This window comes from Pogona vitticeps, chromosome 1 (genome assembly GCF_051106095.1).
Source record: "Pogona vitticeps strain Pit_001003342236 chromosome 1, PviZW2.1, whole genome shotgun sequence".
NCBI classification, from domain to species: domain Eukaryota; kingdom Metazoa; phylum Chordata; class Lepidosauria; order Squamata; family Agamidae; genus Pogona; species Pogona vitticeps.
This window is the reverse complement of record NC_135783.1, coordinates 212,881,271-212,900,555: the sequence shown is the minus strand read 5'-3', so window position 1 is coordinate 212,900,555 and position 19,285 is coordinate 212,881,271. Positions and strand designations below refer to the sequence as shown.

Here is a 19,285-nt window from a genome sequence, read left to right as displayed (position 1 = left end):
AGGAAAGCAGAGGGGCCAAGGCAGGAATAGGACCAGATGCCAGAATATTGGAACACAGGGACTCACAGCCAAAGACCTTTGTTGTTGAGGCAAGTTCTGTGAGGGAGAACTACTGCTTAAACAGGCCTTCCCTCCAGGTTTCCAGGTGAGCCTCATGAGTGGCCCAGCAGCTGCTACACCGGCCAGGGCCCGAGCCTGCAAACACCAGGCCATTCCTGGGCCAGGCTGGCCCCGATCCTGAAGTTGCCAGTGCAGTACAGGCCAGATCCTGACATTATCCAAGCTGATAAAACATGCACTTTTTCATAGTAAAATCGTATAAAATGAGCAAAGTTCAGGAAAAGACCTTAATCCCATTGTTGTTCTGCAATCCATGTACAAACAACGAACACATTGATGTTTAAGCAAATACAGGGATATTTATGCTATAAAATGTTATTGTTATGCTATATAATATTAAATAAAACAACATAAGTAGTTATCCAAATATGAAAGATTAATCTATTAAATTAAAATCTGTTCTGATATACAGTATATCACCCCCACACATATCATAAATATTTTATTATATCTTTTCATATGACAACACTGAAGAAATGACACTTGGCTACAATGTAAAGCAGTGAGTATACAGCTTGTATAACAGTGTAAATGTGCTGTCCCCTCCAAATTACGCAACACACAGCCATTAATGTCTAAAGCACTGACAACAAAAGTCAATACACCCTTAAGTGACAATGCCCAAATTGGGCACAAAGTGTCAATATTTTGTATGGCCACAATTATTTTCCAGCACTGCCTTAACCCTCTTGGGCATAGAGTTCACCAGAGCTTCACAGGTTGCCAATGGAGTCCTCTTCCACTCCTCATGACGACATCACAGAGCTGGTGGATGTTAGAGACCTTGCGCACCTCCACCTTCCATTTCAGGGTGCTCCACAGATGCTCAATAGGGTTTAGGTCTGGAGACATGCTTGGCCAGTCCATCCCCTTTACCCTCATCTTCTTTAGCAAGACAGTGGTCATTTTGGAAGTTTGTTTGTGGTCGTTATCATGTTGGGATACTGCCCTGCAGCTCAGTCTCCGAAGGGAGGGGATCATGCTCTGCTTCAGTGTATGTCACAGTGCATGTTGGTATTCATGGTTCCCTCAATGAACTGCAGCTCCCCAGTGCCGGCAGCACTCATGCAGCCCCAGACTCACTCCCACCAAAATGCTTGCCTCTAGCCACAACACACTTGTCTTTGTACTCCTCACCTGGTTGCTGCCACACACGCTTGACACCATCTGAACCAAATAAGTTTGTGTTGGTCTCATCAGACCACAGGACATGTTTCCAGAAATCCATGTCCTTAGTCTGCTACTCTGCAGCAAACTGTATGCGGGCTTTCTTGTGCATCATCTTTCGAAGTGGCTTCCTTCTGGGACTACAGCCCTGGAGACCAATTTGATGCAGTGTGTGGTGCATGGTCTGAGCACTGACAGGGTGACCCCACCCCCACCTCTTCACCTCTGCAGCAATGCTAGCAGCACTCATACGTCTATTTCCCAAAGCCAACCTCTGGATATGACGCTGAGCACGGGCACTCAGCTTCTTTGGTTGACCATGGCAAGGCCTGTTCTGAGTGGAACCTGTCCTGTTAAACCGCTGTACGGTCCACAGTGCTGCAGCTTCAAGTTTTGGCCATCTTCTTATAGCCTAGGCCATCTTTATGTAGAGCAATAATTCATTTTTTCAGATCCTCATATAGTTCATGACCATGAGGTGCCATGTGGAACTTCCAGTGAACAGTCTGAGAGAGTGAGAATGATAACACCTGCTCCCTCTTCACACCTGAGACTTGTGACACTAACGGGTCTCATGACACCAGGGAGGGAAAAACAGCTACTTGGGCCCAATTTGGACATTGTCACTTAAGATTGTACTCACTTTTGTTGCCAAAGGTTTAGACATTAATGGCTGTGTGTTGCGTTATTTTGAGGGGACAGCACATTTACACTGTTATACAAGCTGTATACTCACTGCTTTACATTGTAGACAAATGTCATTTCTTGTTGTCACATGAAAAGATATACTAAAATATTTATGAAATGTGAGGGTTGTACTCACTTCTGTGATATACTGTAGGTGTTTTACTTATTTGACAGGTTATTATTCTACATATCAAATCTTCATCTGGTTGCAAATATTAAAGATTATAACTACCAGCAAGAACAAGTCTTTACATTTTAAAAAATCATGATTTGCGTGATTTTAAATGAAAAATGTTTTTAAACACAGCCACAAGTGTGGAGGGCTGGCACGAGTCTTAATGACTCGTGATTTAAATCATGATTTAAATCAACTTGATTTAAATCAAATCCACCCTATCTACAGGGGTTTCTGGGTGGAGGAGATGTCAATGCTGGGGATGAGACTAGCATGCACAGGTGTTCAGCACTTCCCAGACCCTACACTGCCAATGGGTTCCCACTCATAGAAAGTGCCCTGGATTCCCTGCCCTGCCTCCTCTGGGTGCTGCCTCTGAGTGGTTGCCTGCCAGTGGAGGCAGGGCTGAAAAGCGCCAAACACCTATTCAGCTGCTAAACAAGCCAAGACAAACCACAGAATGCTTCCATGGTGGTCCAAGCAACCTTTTGATCACAATCGTCAGAAAAGTTCATTATTAGTTCTTAGTTATTATAATACAATAATACTTTTAGATCACAAGTCTGGGATTACAAATTTTTATAGCAAAATCCCAGAATCCCCCAGATAGTAATCATGCCAAATGAGAAAATGGTAGCCCACAAAATGAACTTTTCCAAGCTCAAGATTCAATACAATGATGCCACTTCTCTGGAGAAAGCATTAAAACACACACACATATACGTGCACATGCACATCCTTTAAAATAGTCACGGCATAATCATGCTAGCCTGATATTATAAGAGAAAGGGAGCAGGTTCTGCCTGAGAAAGTACTAGGGGGTCAGGCTGTACATAACACACTGTTCTCAGACAGAAGCCCTTTGGGAGCAGTAACCAACAAAGCATTTTTATTACTGCACAAGATTGGTCCAAATAGTTGCTATAAAATACATTTAAATTGCACTTACAGGTTTAGATTGAAAGTGAATGAGATACGTCACATCAGAGGGGAGAAAAAGGAACAGGACAAAATAAATCCTTTTTATACAGGGTTCTCGAGTTAGTTCCTGTAGTGAAGCACTGAGTAATAAAGTGTTTTATAAATGAAAGCTGGCTGAATAGTTCCAATTATCCAGCAAGCATACCTGCAATAGTGACAAATAGGCCTGCTAGATGATTAAAGAATTTTAGTTGCTTAAACAGCTGCCTTTTAACCACTAATTAATTAATTAATTGATCAAATTTAAATAAATGTGCATGTTATCAAACACCACAGTAGCGAGACAAAAATATACAATTTAACAACAACAAAAAAGCAACCACTTCCTTTAGAAAGAAAATCTCTATTTAACATTTAAAAGTTTCTGTCGGTTATTATAGCCATATATGCTGGATTTAATTCCTTGAACAGGATATTATTCTGACAATTGGAGGACTATGTTCCTGCTCTTAGTAAGGCTCAAGTTTCTTGTGAAAATGGGGAACTTGAAACATCTTGTGAGGACTCCAGTAGACATCACCTGTCCGTCACTGCTGAAGCTGTATGTCATCTGCCAATAGCGTGATGGAAGGTGGGACTTAAGGGGTGGAGCTAGTGTATATAAGGGGAGTGAATGGTGTGAGTGCTTTAGATAGGGATTTGAGATAGGGACGAGATAGGGATTTGAGATAGGGATTTGAGATAGGGCTGGTTAGGGACCAGATAGGGTTATGCTAGGAAGGTTAGGGCTTGAAGATATTGTGAAGTAAGAACTGTGCTATCTAGTGAGGGTCTGTGAGAGAGTGTGTGTGAGTGTTACTTTATTATAGTGATTGCCTTATTATTTTTATTTAAGTGATTTACCATTCATTTTGTTGTACACAATAAACACAAGTTCTTTTATTTTAAAATCATACATTGGCCTGAAGTATTATTTGAAGGAATGGTTGGTGGCAGCGTGAATTAAGTGTGAGTGAGTGTGACGTAATAGCCCCTTTGTGACGCATGAGGAGGCTGTTACAGTTACATTTAGCTGTCATATTTTTAAAAACCAGCATTTGAATGCTACAAGTCACAGGGTGTACTAGTCCCTTTTTCTGGGAATGCTCTGCAACAATGCACATCTCATCATTTCCTAAATGGCCATAAAGAAACTGTAGTTTCCAGAAACGTATCAAAAGCAGTCCTACCTAGAAAACATTACAGCAGTTTATATGATATGTAACTAAGGCATATGTTCCAATGACTAGATCAAACTCCCCACAGAAAAGGCACAGTGGGCAGTCACATTAGCTTTAACTATGGACAATCGTTCTTGGCCTTCCCCAAAACACGAGCATCTAGGTAACCCTGTTAAGTTAAAATTACAAGTTAATACAGTTATGCCTTCATAACTGGGGGGGGGGGGGAATTAAAAATAAGTTAGTTCCAAACTCTGTATATTCCTGAACAGACAACTGAATCCGTTTGCAAACCCTGAGGTAAATGATTTTTAAAAATGCATTAGCAGAATCCCATCCCTTGTACTCTTCTGGTGGGTAAGGTGATTCTTGATTGCTAGGGTGGCACCCCCCTCAAAAGGAAACCCCTGCTCACTCCGATGTCTTGCTAGGATCTTTGTTCATATTTGGTCTGGCTTAGGTAACACCATTAGGGAAGAATCTAAATGAGCAGCGTGTCAGAAACAACTGCCTGTCACAATTGCTTGGATCATTTTTTCTCTGTTCTCTGTTAAGAATGCTGACAGGTGGCTTGAGGTTTGTGACAACCACAACACATAAGCTGGGCCCTTGGCCATCTTGACTGACGGCTGCAAGAAAATGGGGCCAGGAGTGTCTAGTGCTTCTTAACGAGGGGAAGGAATTTTCATCAACCCTGAATGAAATAGGGGGAAATGGTTACTTCTGAAAAAGCCATCAGTGGTCAAGAAAGTGGACACCCTCCTCCCTCAGAAGGACTGGGGATACTCCATGGCGGCAGATATCCTTTAAAGACCCACAGCCATGTCTTCCTTCCCTCAGAAAGAACAGACACATGTTTAGCAAAAGGGGGCACTGTGGACAAATATGAAGCCTTTTTGTCGCGTGTGTATATAGCAAGTGCCTTAACCCTAAAACCTTTAGGGGGCTGCTCTTCTGCCCCATCTACATCTTGAAGAATGGTGATCATCTTGCTGACACTCTTTTAAGGGATAAGACCACCTGGGTCATCCATGAAACCACGTGAAGGCCAGTCTTTTCAAATAAATGTACCAAAAGCCCATTTCTCTGTGTGACATATAATACCAGTGCTGTATATTCTGCAGCACATACTCTTCTGTTGCTTTTCTGATCTGAAGAACAGGAAGGAGAGCAGCCGAGGTCAATCTGGCCTGTCCTTCCATTACTATCTTGGCTTCATCTCCCATTTGGGCAGTTCATACGAGGGGGCATTTGCTCTGGATACTGTGGCCACTGCTCTTTCATTCATTTTAACTGTCTGCACACAGCACCTTCCAATGAGCATTAGCGGCAGATTTGGGGAAATAGTGCTATTGCTCCTTATTTTACCAGTAGTATTATGAAAGTCCAAATCAGTTGATTAGTTAAGTTTCCTAATTTTAACAATCCATAATGAACTCTCATTTCTTTCCCCCCTCTACTCTAATTCAAATTGAGATAGATTAACTTAATTTATATATTTTAATATAGTCTGTTTAAGGACAGGTGGCTTTTTTTTATCATGGATCATGCCATCATCTTGGGCTGGCTCCATTGCATGAAAATAGGAGAAGTGTCTTGCAGTGGTTCTGTTCCCACTTGAGAGACTAGTTCCAGAGAATGGCACTGGACGTTTCATTTTCAGCCTCCTACCTGTGTGGTGCTAAAGGGATCCATTCTGTTCCCCATGCTGTTCAAAATCCATAGAACCTGTTGAGAGCAGTCACTCAAATTTTGGGGGTTGGATGCTCTACTTTTTCCTGTCAGTTGAGTCAGATGGGGCTGTGCATGTGCTGAATTGCTATTTAGAAGTTCCAAGGGGCTGGATGAGGGCTAATAAACTGAAGCTGAATCCCTGGCTTGGTTGTCCCATGTCCAAGAGTTAGGGAGACCTCTTATTGATGGAGCTATATTCCCTCTGAAGGAGCAGATATGTAGCCTAGGGGTGCTCCTTTAACCATCTTTGTCACTTGAGGCGGAGGTGGTTCGGAATGCTTGGCATCATCTTTAACTAGCTCACCAGTTGCGATCATTCCTGGACAGGGACAACCTGGCCACAGTACTTCATGCACTGGTAAACTCCCTGTTAGACTTCCATAGTGCACTGTACCTAGGCGTGCCCTTGAAGATGACGTGGATGCTGCAGCAACTGCAATATGCAGCAGCTATACTGCTTAGCAGGAACATCATTCAGAGCCCATGCAATATCAGTTCTCAAAGAATTGCACTGGCTGCCAATATGCTTCTGGTCTGAATTCATGGTGGTGTTGATGACCTATAAAGCCATGAACAGCTTAATACCCGGCTACCTCAGGGGCTGCCACTCACTATGTATATAATCACTAAGATCTCCTGGTAGGGGAGGCTCCTTTAATGACACATGGAGAACAATCTGTTATGTGGAGATGGCGGGGGGGGGGGGGAGAGAGCCCTTGTGGCTGTAACACTTCAGTATGGAATGCCCTCCCATTAGAGGCTTGACTGTCACCCACACGAACTCCATTTTGGCACCAAGTAAAAATACCATTCTTCACCAAGGCCTTTGGGGATTAAGGAATATGGTTTTAACTGTGGAGCTCCTCTACTCCTGTTGTTTTTAATACATACAGTTTTAGACAATTTTAAGGTACTGAGGGGTTTTTTAAATTTTGTTTTTATTGTTATACTCTGCCCCAAGACCTGTTGCAATACATATATAATACAAATATGTGTAGAAAGATCCTATTTCGACATTTTAGTTTAGGTAGAGTGGAAACAATCAAGAGAGCTAGTGAGGTAAAGTGGGTAAGAATATCAGACAAGGACAGAGGAGACCACTGTGACTACAGTAAACTACTGCATAAACCCCTCACTTGCTTTAAAAACCTATTCAGGTTGGAGGCCACTTGACAACACATAGCAAGAACAGCATGGAAATATTCTTTTCACCCTTAACGGCATCAACAATAATATAACAAACGCCTCCTGTAACGCCAAGCAGTCATTTTTTTTGTTGGAGAAGCAGCTGCCTCTACAGTAGTTGCCTTCATTTTATGTGCCCACCTCCATGTTGATCCACTAGGCTAATACTGTCGCAAAGAACAAAAAACAGCCATCAGAAAAGAATGCAAGGCAGGAATGACACCCTATTATACACACCGCATTCCCATGATGCAGCACTCCAGTTATGTACACATACAGACGTTCAAAGATAATTGGAAAACTTGTAATAAGAGTGAATATTTGTCTGAAATTATAATGTTGGATCTATAACTCAGTGAGCAGATTATGAAAATCAATTGATTCTTCACTATGCTCAAATACAGTAAATCTCATTTGAGAACTCTTTTCTTTAAAAAGTGTTCACTGATCAACTTTTCTTTTCATGAATTGTTTCTCTGAAGTAAGGTGGGACAAAAAGGGAACTGCGAGAGGGGCTATGTAATCTAGTGATCAGGAAGGACATAGCTATTGTTGCTCTTACAACCTGGGGAAAAAACAGCTTGTTCTGAATCTGCTCTGGGAATAGGGTCTGGTTAAATAAAATATGTAAATTCCATCATATTTAGGATTATTTTTTCCCCTAGGTAAAAGCATGAGTATATAAACACTACCAGTAGACTGAGGGGAAAAAAAGGCCTGAGAGCATAAAACATCCCAGCTGGGCTTCTTCTTAGGATGTAAAACTAGAGTGAAGTGTTTCTGTGTCTGTGTGTGCGCACCCAAATGTATGTATGTTTGTATGCATTACAGATATTATTTTCCAGACAGCTTTCTTTTCATCTCAGTATGCTGGCAATGTTCCCCGATCCTCTTATTGCACAATAATCTTTTTATGGCATTCCAATTAGTTTCATTGTTTATCTAAGTGCAGGGCAACTTACCGCTTCAGAGTAGTCAATGTAGGAAGGGAAAAGGAGGGAAAACCGTAATGTTATTTGGATAATTGAAACATGGAGTTCTCCTGTATTTGTATTAAAGGCATTTTAAGATGTTTTGATACAGCTGTTCCTGAGACACATACTTTAATGGAGTCCTGTGGTGTCCATTGTGGATAAAAACAACACCACTGTGTGCAAAAGATGAAAAGAGCCTAGCTAAGTAAATAGAAAATCTGTTTGCCATTAAATTGGCCAAAAAAAAGGAAAAGAGATAATTATACAGCTTTATCCTTCTGGCTTTTCAGCTTTGTCTCTACAACATTGGTTAAAACATGTCCAGTATAAGGGTGACTGCAACATGAAACTCAGTTAAATCCTAGACTGCTGGTTGAAGATTAATAATTCAGCATAACTTTGGAGGAGCCACAAAACAATACTGAAATCTTTTTTTAAAAGTTCCTAGAATAGGAAGACATCTCTTTGTAGTTGTTTCATTCATTCCATACTCCAGCTTCTTCCGATTGAAGCCATGTTTATTTTTTTATTCACTTCTTAAACTTTAATCCCACTAAAATATAGAATTCAGGGTGTCTAAAAACAAATTAAAAGCAAATTAGGGAAAATAAAAAAAGACAAAAACATGCAGCACCTTAAAGACTATTATATTTTAATTAAGCTTTCTTTCAAAATTAAAAGCAAGTTCACAATGAGTTAAAAACAAACCACACAATAAAGTAATTTAACATCACAGTAATCAGTGCCATTAAAATAATCACCAAAACAATGTATTCGCAAAGGCTTTCACGGCCGGGATCTAATGCTTGTTGTGGGTTTTTCGGGCTCTTTGGATGGGTTCTGAAGGTTGTTCTTCCTGGCGAAATGTTAGGAAGAACAACCTTCAGAACACGGCCAAAGAGCCCGAAAAACCCACAACAACCAATCACCAAAATAGTTGAAAAGGCCAGACTGAAGAGATATGCCTTTGCTCCCTTCTTAAAAGCTGTGAGAATGAGACGTGACCATAGCTCTGAGAGGCACGTATTCCATAATCTTGGAGCAAGACAGGAGAAATCCCTCTCCTCCTTACCCTTCAAGCAGACTTACACAGGTAATGGTGGAAGTCAAGAGAATGTCTCACCAAACATAACATCCAGACAGCTCCATAAAACATTGCTCTGTGAAGAGAGAAAAAACATTGTCATATAAATGGTTTAGTGAAAAATCCTCCTTTTTAAAACTTGTTTTATTAATACTTACTTCTCTTCTTTCACCTCTTCTCAGAAAGAGGCAAAGAGGCTACTGTTTTTCAACAAAATGCATGTTATCATCAACAGTTGCCCCAAATATGACCCTTTGGGCTGCCTTTCCAGCTATAACAAGGACACGGCTGTATTGGAGGGAGGAGGGAGGGAAGGTTGGCCAACGGGGATGGTGAGGAAGAGGCAAGAAGACAAATTTCAGGGGGAAAGTCCTACACAGTCTGAAACTGTGGTACAGTATATCTGTAAATAAGAGAGGAGAAAAGAATTGGATTGGGCGCCATTTTGAACTGCATAGGTGGTTGTTTTTGTTGTTGTTGGCTCAGAAAGCCATCCATTGTACTCAGTCTCCAAAATGAGACTGTGAACATGTGTAACAACTTGCGTTCTGTGGAGAAAGGGCACTATGACACATGGTGCAAAAAGAAAACTGTAATAAGAAAACTGAGAAAAAAATAAGTGCCACATGGTTCTTATCTCTAATGGCTAACATTTTTGTGGTGGTGGGGATATTTCTGAACATATATTTGAATGTGGGTCCGATGACAATTTTAATATATATTTTAATTGTATTTTAATTGTTCTAAATTTTATTGTATTTTAAATGTTGTAAGCCACCCAGAGACCTTTGGATAGTGTAGGCGGCATATAAATAAATAAATAAATAAATAAATAAATAAATAAATAAATAAATAAATAAATAAATAAATAAATAAAGGGTTGAAAACAGAATTAATACATAAGCAAGGCCTCTTAGAAATGGGCATGGCCTTTCCTCCTTCCCTTTTCTTATTTAAGCGCTTCATTCCCTGCTGCTGCTATTGCCCATTTTTTTTCATCTTCAGCAAAAAAAAGATGCACTGACCATCACCCTTGCCACTCTAGCTCAAACTGGGAAGGCTCCACATTGACGAGGACACATGAATCTTTTGGCAACTTCGGCTGCAGCCCAGGTCAGAGTTGTGCAAGCAACTACAGAGCCCTTGTTTAAAAGGATTTGTCTACAGAATTCCAATAATGCATAATCAACACACACTGATGGGATGACGTGGACAGGGTCTTATTTGGGGTGACTGGATAGCTCAGTGATTTAGGTATCTGGCTGCAGGAGCAGAAATTGGGAGTTTGATTTCCTCATTGTGCCTCCTGTGAGTAGAGAAAGCCTGTGTGGTCTTGGGCAAGCTGCACAGTCCCACAGTGCCCACCCCACCCCGAAGAATGCAAGAAGAAGAAGAACTGCAGAGCTGGAAGGGATCCTTTGGCTCCAGCAAGTTTTAAATATCCATCAAAAAACCCCATATAATAGAATATAACATTTTCTTGAGAAAATAACACATCAGGTTCCAAGTAAGAAGGAAAAACAAAATGCAGATCACATGACATGGTTGCCAATATATTTCATAATCTAGTATCTAAAGTTGCTAATCCTTAATACACATACATGCAATCTTAAATACATGTTGACCCAGCATGCAAGGTTGACTTAGGTTACAAGTGAGTTAGTGCCTGTATTTATTTATTTTCCTTTTGCACAGAGCCCATACCCTCAGAACCTGGACCAGCTTGCAACATTCACTTCCAATCTCTTAATAATACGACTAAAAAAATAAATAAAAATAATAAAATTGATTGCTCTATTGCACAGTAGCCAGAATCCTGTTGGTCCTACACAGCTTAAAGGGGAAATCATGCAGGAGAGTCTACCTGTGCCACTGGCCCATAGTCAAATCCCTCATCATCCTCAGGTCAGGGAAGCAGTTGTTGAGAAACTTGCACACTCAGCCATTAAGAAACAAGGGGGAAACTGCTGCATGACTGCCCCTGCGCAGACTGTTCTTCCCGACATAATACCAATAGCTGAACGGTTCATGGAGGAGAACATTTGCAGCACATGCAAGCGGGAGAGAGGCAGGAACAGAGAGAGAGAGCAACTATTTTGAGAACAGAAGAGTAAGAAAGAAATCAGAAAGGTTATCATACATCGGGGCAGGTTAACTATTATGGAGGATCAAAGGATCCCTTTTCTATCTCTGGATCCTTTGGGGACTGCCTGGACTACCAAACTACAGAAACAAAGTTAAAAATCTGAGACCATACACAGTTCAAAATCCATTTACACTTGTTGAAAAGGAGCATTTTTAAGTAGGAACATGGCAGTCCCCTCCAAATCTGTCTAGAAAGTAGTTTCCAGGAGATTTCCAGGACTGGCAATAACCTTGTTTTGTTTTTGTTTTGTTGTTTATTTGCTTTAGCGTTGTTGAAGAGAGTCATTTTAGTGGGAAGAAGGGTTGGATGGTTTGGGGCAAAAACAGCCTCAAAGGTTGCATGTACTCCCAGGCTGCACTTTGCTCAAAACTTACAAAATGGAGCCCCCAACTGCAATATCACTCCATTCAGATTTACATTGCCAAATGCATTGTTTGAAGTATGAGCCACATGGAGATGGAGCTATTTAATCCTTATCCTGTTTTTTTTTAATTAAACACAACTTAACATGTCAGAGCATTACACCTATCCCATTGTTAACAATTATTTATGTGGTTTGATCCAGAATCTACGTGAGTGGTATTCCACAAGAAAGAGGTGGAGGAAAGAGATTATTTTCATTCATTCCTCCTTTTCCCAGTGCCCCCTTTCCTACTGAAAGGCTGCTCTTAAGAGGACTAGGGATTCTACAGACCAGCACAGAAAGTGGTTGCATTGGAATAAGGCATGGGTTGGTCATACCTCCTCTTTCTCATTTCCTCTAGACGGAGCCTTTGCTGAATCAGGAGTCTTTGCCAGAAATGAAAGGGTAGCTTCCAATTATAGAAAGACATGTCTAGATACAAAGGATCATTGCATGAAAGGATGCTGAGGGTTACTGTTATCATTATCATGATTATTATTGCTGCATGAGAGTGAAGCAATAGATACTGTGTGGCAGCCCAATTCAGTATTCCATAAGCCAACTCAAAAAATAGGGGTGCTCCAAACCAAAAAAATGTAACTTTGAAACTGGAGCTTGGATCAGCACCATAGGTAGCAATCTGCTCTTGCTCAATTCCAATTTTTGGGATGTTTGGGCAAATGGTTTTTGAGTTATGGCTTTTTTAAAAAGAAAAAGAAAAGTGTTTGCCCACTTGTGCAAACATTAAAGACTTCCTGTCTGGAGATTTAAAATACATCAGATACCTTGAAAAGACCAGACTTGCTTATCTTGAAAGAGAATGATCAGTCCCTGCCCCTTTTTTTAATTTGGAAAGAATCCATGCATCCAAGAATCTAATACAGATGTTGAAAAGAGGTACAGTGATGCCCCGCATAGCAACAATAATCTGTGCAGCAAAAATCGTCGCTATACGGATTCATCGCTATGCGAAAAAAAGCCCATAGGAATGCATTAAAACCCGTTTAATGCTTTCGCTTAAAGGTGAGTTTTTTGCCTATGGGCAAAAAACTCACCTTTAAGCGAAAATCCTCCATACGGCTGCCATTTTTGCTGCCCGGTAAGCGAGGAATCCGGGTGAAAACACAGCAGGTGGCCATTTTTTTTACCCGGCGGCCATTTTGGAACCGCTGATCAGCTGTTGGGAAATCATCGCTATGCGAAAATCGGTAAGCGAAACAGCTTACCAATCATCACAAAGTGATATTTTCCCATTAAAAACATTGCAATGTGATCGCAAAAACGATCACAAAAAAATCATCGCTATGCGGATTCGTCGTTAAACGGGGCGCCCGTTAAGCGAGGCACCACTGTATTTGAGAGGCAAAAAACCCCTGCATTTCTGACTTTGATATCAGCATGAACCTTCCAGCAAGTTTGGGCCAGGGGTGGGGGGAGCTGAAATTTTGACCCTGACGGTCAGGACAAAATTAAATGTCTCCCAGAAGAATGTTTAATTCCCTCCTGACCAGATAGACATCAAAAATAGTTTCTATTTTTGGTGTAAAATATTTTAAAAGATATTTTAAAAACAGAGAATAGATATTCAGAAGCTCATTCATTTAAACTTTGAAATTACTCTTAGTTGCTGTGTGGCTGGAAATGATCTCAAAGCAAGGATTGCCTGGGTTTTTTAATGAGTAATTTTACTCACAAGTAAGGAGACAGCCGCAACTGCAGTAACCCCCTTCCACCACCACCACCTCAGCTGGGGTTCTGCAGGGGCCGCGCAGCCTTGTCTGAGCGGAGCCCATGGAGTCAAAACAGGCCCCTTCCCTGCCTTTTCTCTCAGACCTCACTCAAGAGCCTGGGTGACTTCCCTTTTTTGTTTGTTAAAAAAGTAAGTGGCATACTGGAATGCCAAGTCATAGATTGCATGCACTAGCCCTGGGTCAGTTTCCCCACTGCATGTGCTATGCAGTACCTGCTCACAACTTTGCTTCACCACTTCATTAAGTCCAAAACAGACCTTCAACATATTTTGGTACAGAGAGACTATAGATACACCCCAGCTGTTCTCCTTTCACCCTTGTTGCTTAACAGCCCCACCAATGGCTTTGTGTTTAGGTGAGAAGTGGTTAGATGATGGCAAAAAGAGTCAGCTTGTAGGATTTTCTCTTGTATGGTGTCACTTTGTGAATGGTAATGAGCGCAAGAGGGCATCGTGTCAACCCTCTTGACTCCTGCCATTGATATTGGCAAGAGTCAGGCAGACCCTTGCTATGTAAAGCTTGGGCATCCTTTTATTAAGTAATATTCGGCCCTTTCCCGGCTTTGTGAATCATGGGTACAGCAGCACAATATCCCACATTCATAAACCAGAGGGGTTTTTTTTTTAAAAAAGAATTGAATAATAAAAGAATTCCTTTCCCACTCTCCCAAATGCACAATTGGACATAAGAGGACATACATCACCCCTTTCTCACACATCCTCCTGCCCCATCCCCAAATCAGGTCACTAGCACATGTTAATTTTGGATTTTAAAAGTTACATGCCTATTTACAATTGTAGATTATACATATGCCATAACATCGGAAGACCTTTGGCTAAAAAAAAAGAAAAGAAAAGGAAGGAAGGAAGGAAGGAAGGAAGAAAGAAAAAAATAATAAAAGGTCACACTTGTTTTCAAGATGAGTGATGTTTTTTCAAAAGAAGGATTGACAAGTTTTTTTATTTTATTTGATATTAAGAATACTTCTGTTCACACGACATGGCATGTACACAGAACACGTGCAGGGGGGCGGGACTGGGCCTGCTTTCAGTCTCTCCTGCTTCAGGAGAAAATCTGTCTGATTCAGAGCTTTGAAATTGTTGTTTAAAAAGTAACATGCTACTCATTGATCATTACATACTTGTTATTAACATAGGGTATTATTATTGTGATACTGTCTCTATTTTCTCTATATACTATTCAGTCTCATACTCAATTTAAAATAGCACAACAAGAACAAAATCATAAAATAACCATTAAAACATACACATGTTTAAGAAAAAGCAGTCAGTTAAAATTATTGAGTCTTTTTATGAGATCTTGCAACGGAAGCCAAACATTTAGCCACAGACTCTGCAATCATTTGGCTCGTATCTGCCAACAAATACTCCAGATGTCCTGTGAATGGCCTTCCATGACATTTCCTCAAAACAGGACAGAGAAGTCTGTTTATGCTCTTCTCCATGGAGGCTCCATTCAAACAAGGCATGGGCCAAAGATTTGACTACTTCGTCTCTAAGCACATGGCCAATCTGCAATAGCACTCTTTCGATGCTGCTGAAGGGAAACAGTTGAATTTAACCTTGGAAAAAGCATCCCCATATTTGATGACAGTGGGATTATTCAGATACTCAACGTACATAGGAACCTCAAAATTTAAGCCAAACTGTATTGGCAAACAAGATCTGTGGGCATTTGATAGAGAATACAGTATTGTGAATCTGTGTGGTTTTTTATATATATAAACATTTTATTAATATTTCAGTCTACCTACATTTAATCATACTTGTTAAACATTGTGTTACATGGGTTGCTTACAATCATTTGTTCTTTGCATCTCGGTGTCTTCTCAGTTGTCTCTTCACAATCTATACATTTTTAAAACATTTAAACTGTTCATGAATGTTACTGCTTTTATACCAATTTTCTTAATATAATTGTTTAGCCATTTCTATCTCCACATTTTCTACCTATATCAACATTGTATCTACTATATATTCATTAAGTACTATTTGTTTTGCCCCATCTCGATATCAATTTACCTTAAAAACCACCATGTTATGCCTTTACCCTAATTAATGATCCCTTATTTCAGTTTAATTCTCTTTTTAAATGTATAAGACATGCCCCTTTACAATTCCAGAAGTTAAGTATATACATGCTTTCAGCATTGGGGCCACCTTAATATTTTCCCCTTTTTCATCTTTTCTAAGTAATTCCATCCCTTATTTGTATTTTCCCAGTTCTTGTTTCTGTCTCCCTAAATATTCTGCCTTTGTGTAATCTAAAAGCATTTTGTACACTTGACCAATCTCCAACAGATCTTTATGTACTGGATCCATCTCCAATAGGTCCTTCAGTTCATTTTTAATTAATGCTGCTGATTTCCCCCCCTTATCTTCACCCAACACAGCCAAGTTTCTCCTCGGCTCTCCCGAGGCCCCCCCCTCCAATTTCCTCCAGTCCCTCTTCTAATTGGCATACATCATCCTCCACCTTCACATTTCTTGGTTCAATATTTTCTGTCTCGTGTTGAATATAATCCTTCCTAAGTTGTTCCGTGAATGACCGCATGTCTTGGTTCTGGGATCTCACTATTTCGAAGATTGCTTGTAGGGTAGATCTTGCTTCCTCCCAAAATTCCCCTTGTTGTGATATCATGTCCTCGGATGCCAGGCACTTGCACTTCAGATAAAAAATGTCCAGTAACTTAGAGCAGTCAGTCCAGTTCCATCAATAGTTGCCTCAGTAAGTTGATCACCTGTAGGGTTAATTGAATCCCGCCTGTGACGTAGTTTGACAGTCCCGTTCGCTTGATGTTTGTATTAGACTTTCCAAAGTTAATTGTCTGTTTTAGTCAGTTCTCAGAAGAAGAAAACACCGGAAAGACAAAGCAGGGTTTCCAATCAGACTTCTAGGCTTTTTCAAGGTCATGTTTCTAGGCTATTTGCCAACACTGTAGATAGACATTACTTTGAGGGTTGTTTGCAAAAACAAATATAAGAGGAAGTGTGATGTCCACCCTCGTGCCCCTTTGCTTGACCTTCAGGCCTCAGAGCACACAAAGACAAACACTCTCTTCTTTTGCACCTGCTGCCACCAGGTGATCTCTAAATCACCATTACTTCAGAAAGATTCAGGTCCACACTTCAAGTTCTTTAAAATAAAACTTTGGTTTATTGATTAGAGATTGATTCATTGATATCTTCAGTAGCTAATCACGCCTAAATTTCCCAAACTACACCCTCTATTGCTCTGTCTGGCTTTTCTCTCCTGCCTGACTCTTATATTGCTCTAACTCACTGGTTCTTAACCTTTGTTACTCAGATGTTTTTGGACTGCAACTCCCAGAAGCCTTCACCATCAGCTCTGCTGGCAGAGGTTTCTGGGAGTTGCAGTTCAAAAACACCTGAGTAACAAAGGTTAAGAACCACAGTGACTTAAAATGCCTCTCTGACTCCGCCTCTTATAGCATCTCTCTTGGCTCCACCTCTCAGCAACATGAATATTCATAAACCATTACATAATACAACAAGATCTAATAGATCTAATAAATGGAGAACGCTACAGGAAGATTTCTTACGTTTAACACCAAAGTAATATAGAACTTCTTTCCTTGCAGTATAATTTAATGTTTGATTAATGTCCAATTTATTTTCTTTGCTTCTCTTTATGTCTTCTTCCCCTTCTCCAGATCCACCGCTGCTTAATTTAGAGTTGGGACTAAAAGACCCTCTTTTTTTCTGTTAAAGAGATTATTCCATCCAGGGATAGTTGTAAGGTAGTATAATTAAGATTTTGCATCTCACCCAATGTTAACGACGATGTTTAATTTGGCTGGTTTATCGCTTCTTTTGCCAGCTGCCGATGACTTGCAAGCAAACTTATTCAGCTGCTTGTTTCCGTCCGCTGGTTGATTGGGGTGTTTTGTGGATCAAATGTGGATAACCGCCGTCCCCCCCTGTGATCAACAGGCTTCTCCTCCATTTCACCACCTCTTCAGGGTGGTTCTAGCCCCCCGGGGGGGGGGTCCCAAACAGGTCAGAATTCAGCCCAGGAGACGGAGCTCTGTCCTCTTGCTGCTGTCTCGTTGCAGCGTCAAGCTGGAAATCCGTGAATCCGTGTGTTTGATTCATTGTTCTACAATGGGTTTTATAGTATGATGATCCTGTGAATAGAGAAAATCCATAGAAAAACCTAGGAAGTGTAAATTAGTTATAAATCCTTTGAACTAAAAACTGATTAAAAAACCACATTTTTGCAAGAAATAAAGGTAACCTAAAGATGGGTCAGCATACACAATCTTTAACCAATATTGAAATGCAAGAGTCTAAGTTCTGCACTCTACAGAAAAGCAGCCAGCCTCTAGTCCTAGTCCCACAGATGAAGCACACCTAGACATTCCAAAAGACGGAGCACAACAGGCTTGAGAGCACACTTTCAACAGCCTTGAATCCATATTGCAACACATAGAATATTGACCTTAACTACCTGCAATGTAGTAGGGATGAACTGTGCCCCCTGGGTGTGAAAACAACAACAATAAACTACTTTACTGATATTCTGTGTCCCTGCACTGCCGACTGTCCATAGCCAGTCCAAAAAACAGTGGAGGAAAAAACAATGCCCAGGTATTTAAACATCTTAATCTGCTCAATATGCTGTCCATTAGAGATAGGCATGAAACACCCGTTTGGTGGTTTGTGCTGGTAAGGCTAACACCTGAACAGTGTTTCGCGGTTTGGCACCTCTGCTCCAGCAGACATCCACTTGGAAGCAGTGCCCCCCAGCTTCCCTGCCCCACCTCCTCCAGGTGCTGCCTCTGGGGGAGAGCGCTGGAGGAAGCAGGGCACTGAACCACAAAACGTGTTCATCTGTCAGTTGAACCAGCATGGATCAGCAAACCAGTGGGTCATGCCCATCTCTAATGTCCATCAATGATCTACACATTTGCCTGAGCACATCTAGAAAAAATCTTGATCTTGGTTTCCTTAAAATTGATGGTTAGCAAATTATCTTTACAATAGCTCATTAAAACACATAAAAGCCATTTTGGGCCTATTTTAGAGCGCAAGATAAGAACCATGCTGTCTGCATATAACAACAAAGGAACCTTTGTCTCTGCCAATTTTGGTTCATGAAATTCTAATGCCAGGCACTTCTTAATCATGACATTGAGGTCGTGATTAAATAAGGTAGGGGCCGGCATATAGCCCTGGCGGACCCCCTTCATGGTAAGAAAATAATGTGTCACATTATTATGCAGGCCACACCTTACTCAAATGGCTTGTAGGCATGGGGATTTTTTTTTTTTGAACTACAAATTCAAATTATTCTTCCTTTTAGCAATTCCACCTTACAGACAGACATCTACAAACTGTCAAACCTGGAAGAACAGCCAAAGCTGGAAGGCCTTGTGCCCTGCCTAGGCCTAGCTTCCTGTTCAAAAGGGAAGCTCCTATATCACTGAGAGAGCTTTCATTCTAAATAGGAAGCTGGATGGAGCGAGGCCTGTTTGGATGTCACGTAGAAAACCCAGAATGGAGAATCATGGGATTTGTAGTCCAAAAATCCCTAAAGCCCATGCCTACTGGCTCTGTAACTACTACATGCAAACATTTAACCCAGCATGTAGGCAATGCAAAGAACACACAGGGACACAAATCTGGTTTATAAAGATTTTATAAAATGACAAACATCCCAGTATGTAACATTAGC

At 40.8% G+C, this 19,285-nt stretch overlaps 1 long non-coding RNA gene across 1 annotated transcript; it reads right to left on the bottom strand.

Moving 5' to 3' along the window:
* Nucleotides 1-2,959: 2,959 nt before the first annotated feature.
* LOC144583169 (uncharacterized) lies at nucleotides 2,960-19,027 on the bottom strand. The gene is made up of 3 exons (XR_013536817.1): nucleotides 18,954-19,027; nucleotides 9,273-9,343; nucleotides 2,960-7,376 (listed from the first exon to the last, which is right to left on the bottom strand). It is a non-coding gene; the product is annotated as an uncharacterized LOC144583169 (long non-coding RNA).
* Between the last annotated feature and the right edge of the window lie 258 nt (nucleotides 19,028-19,285).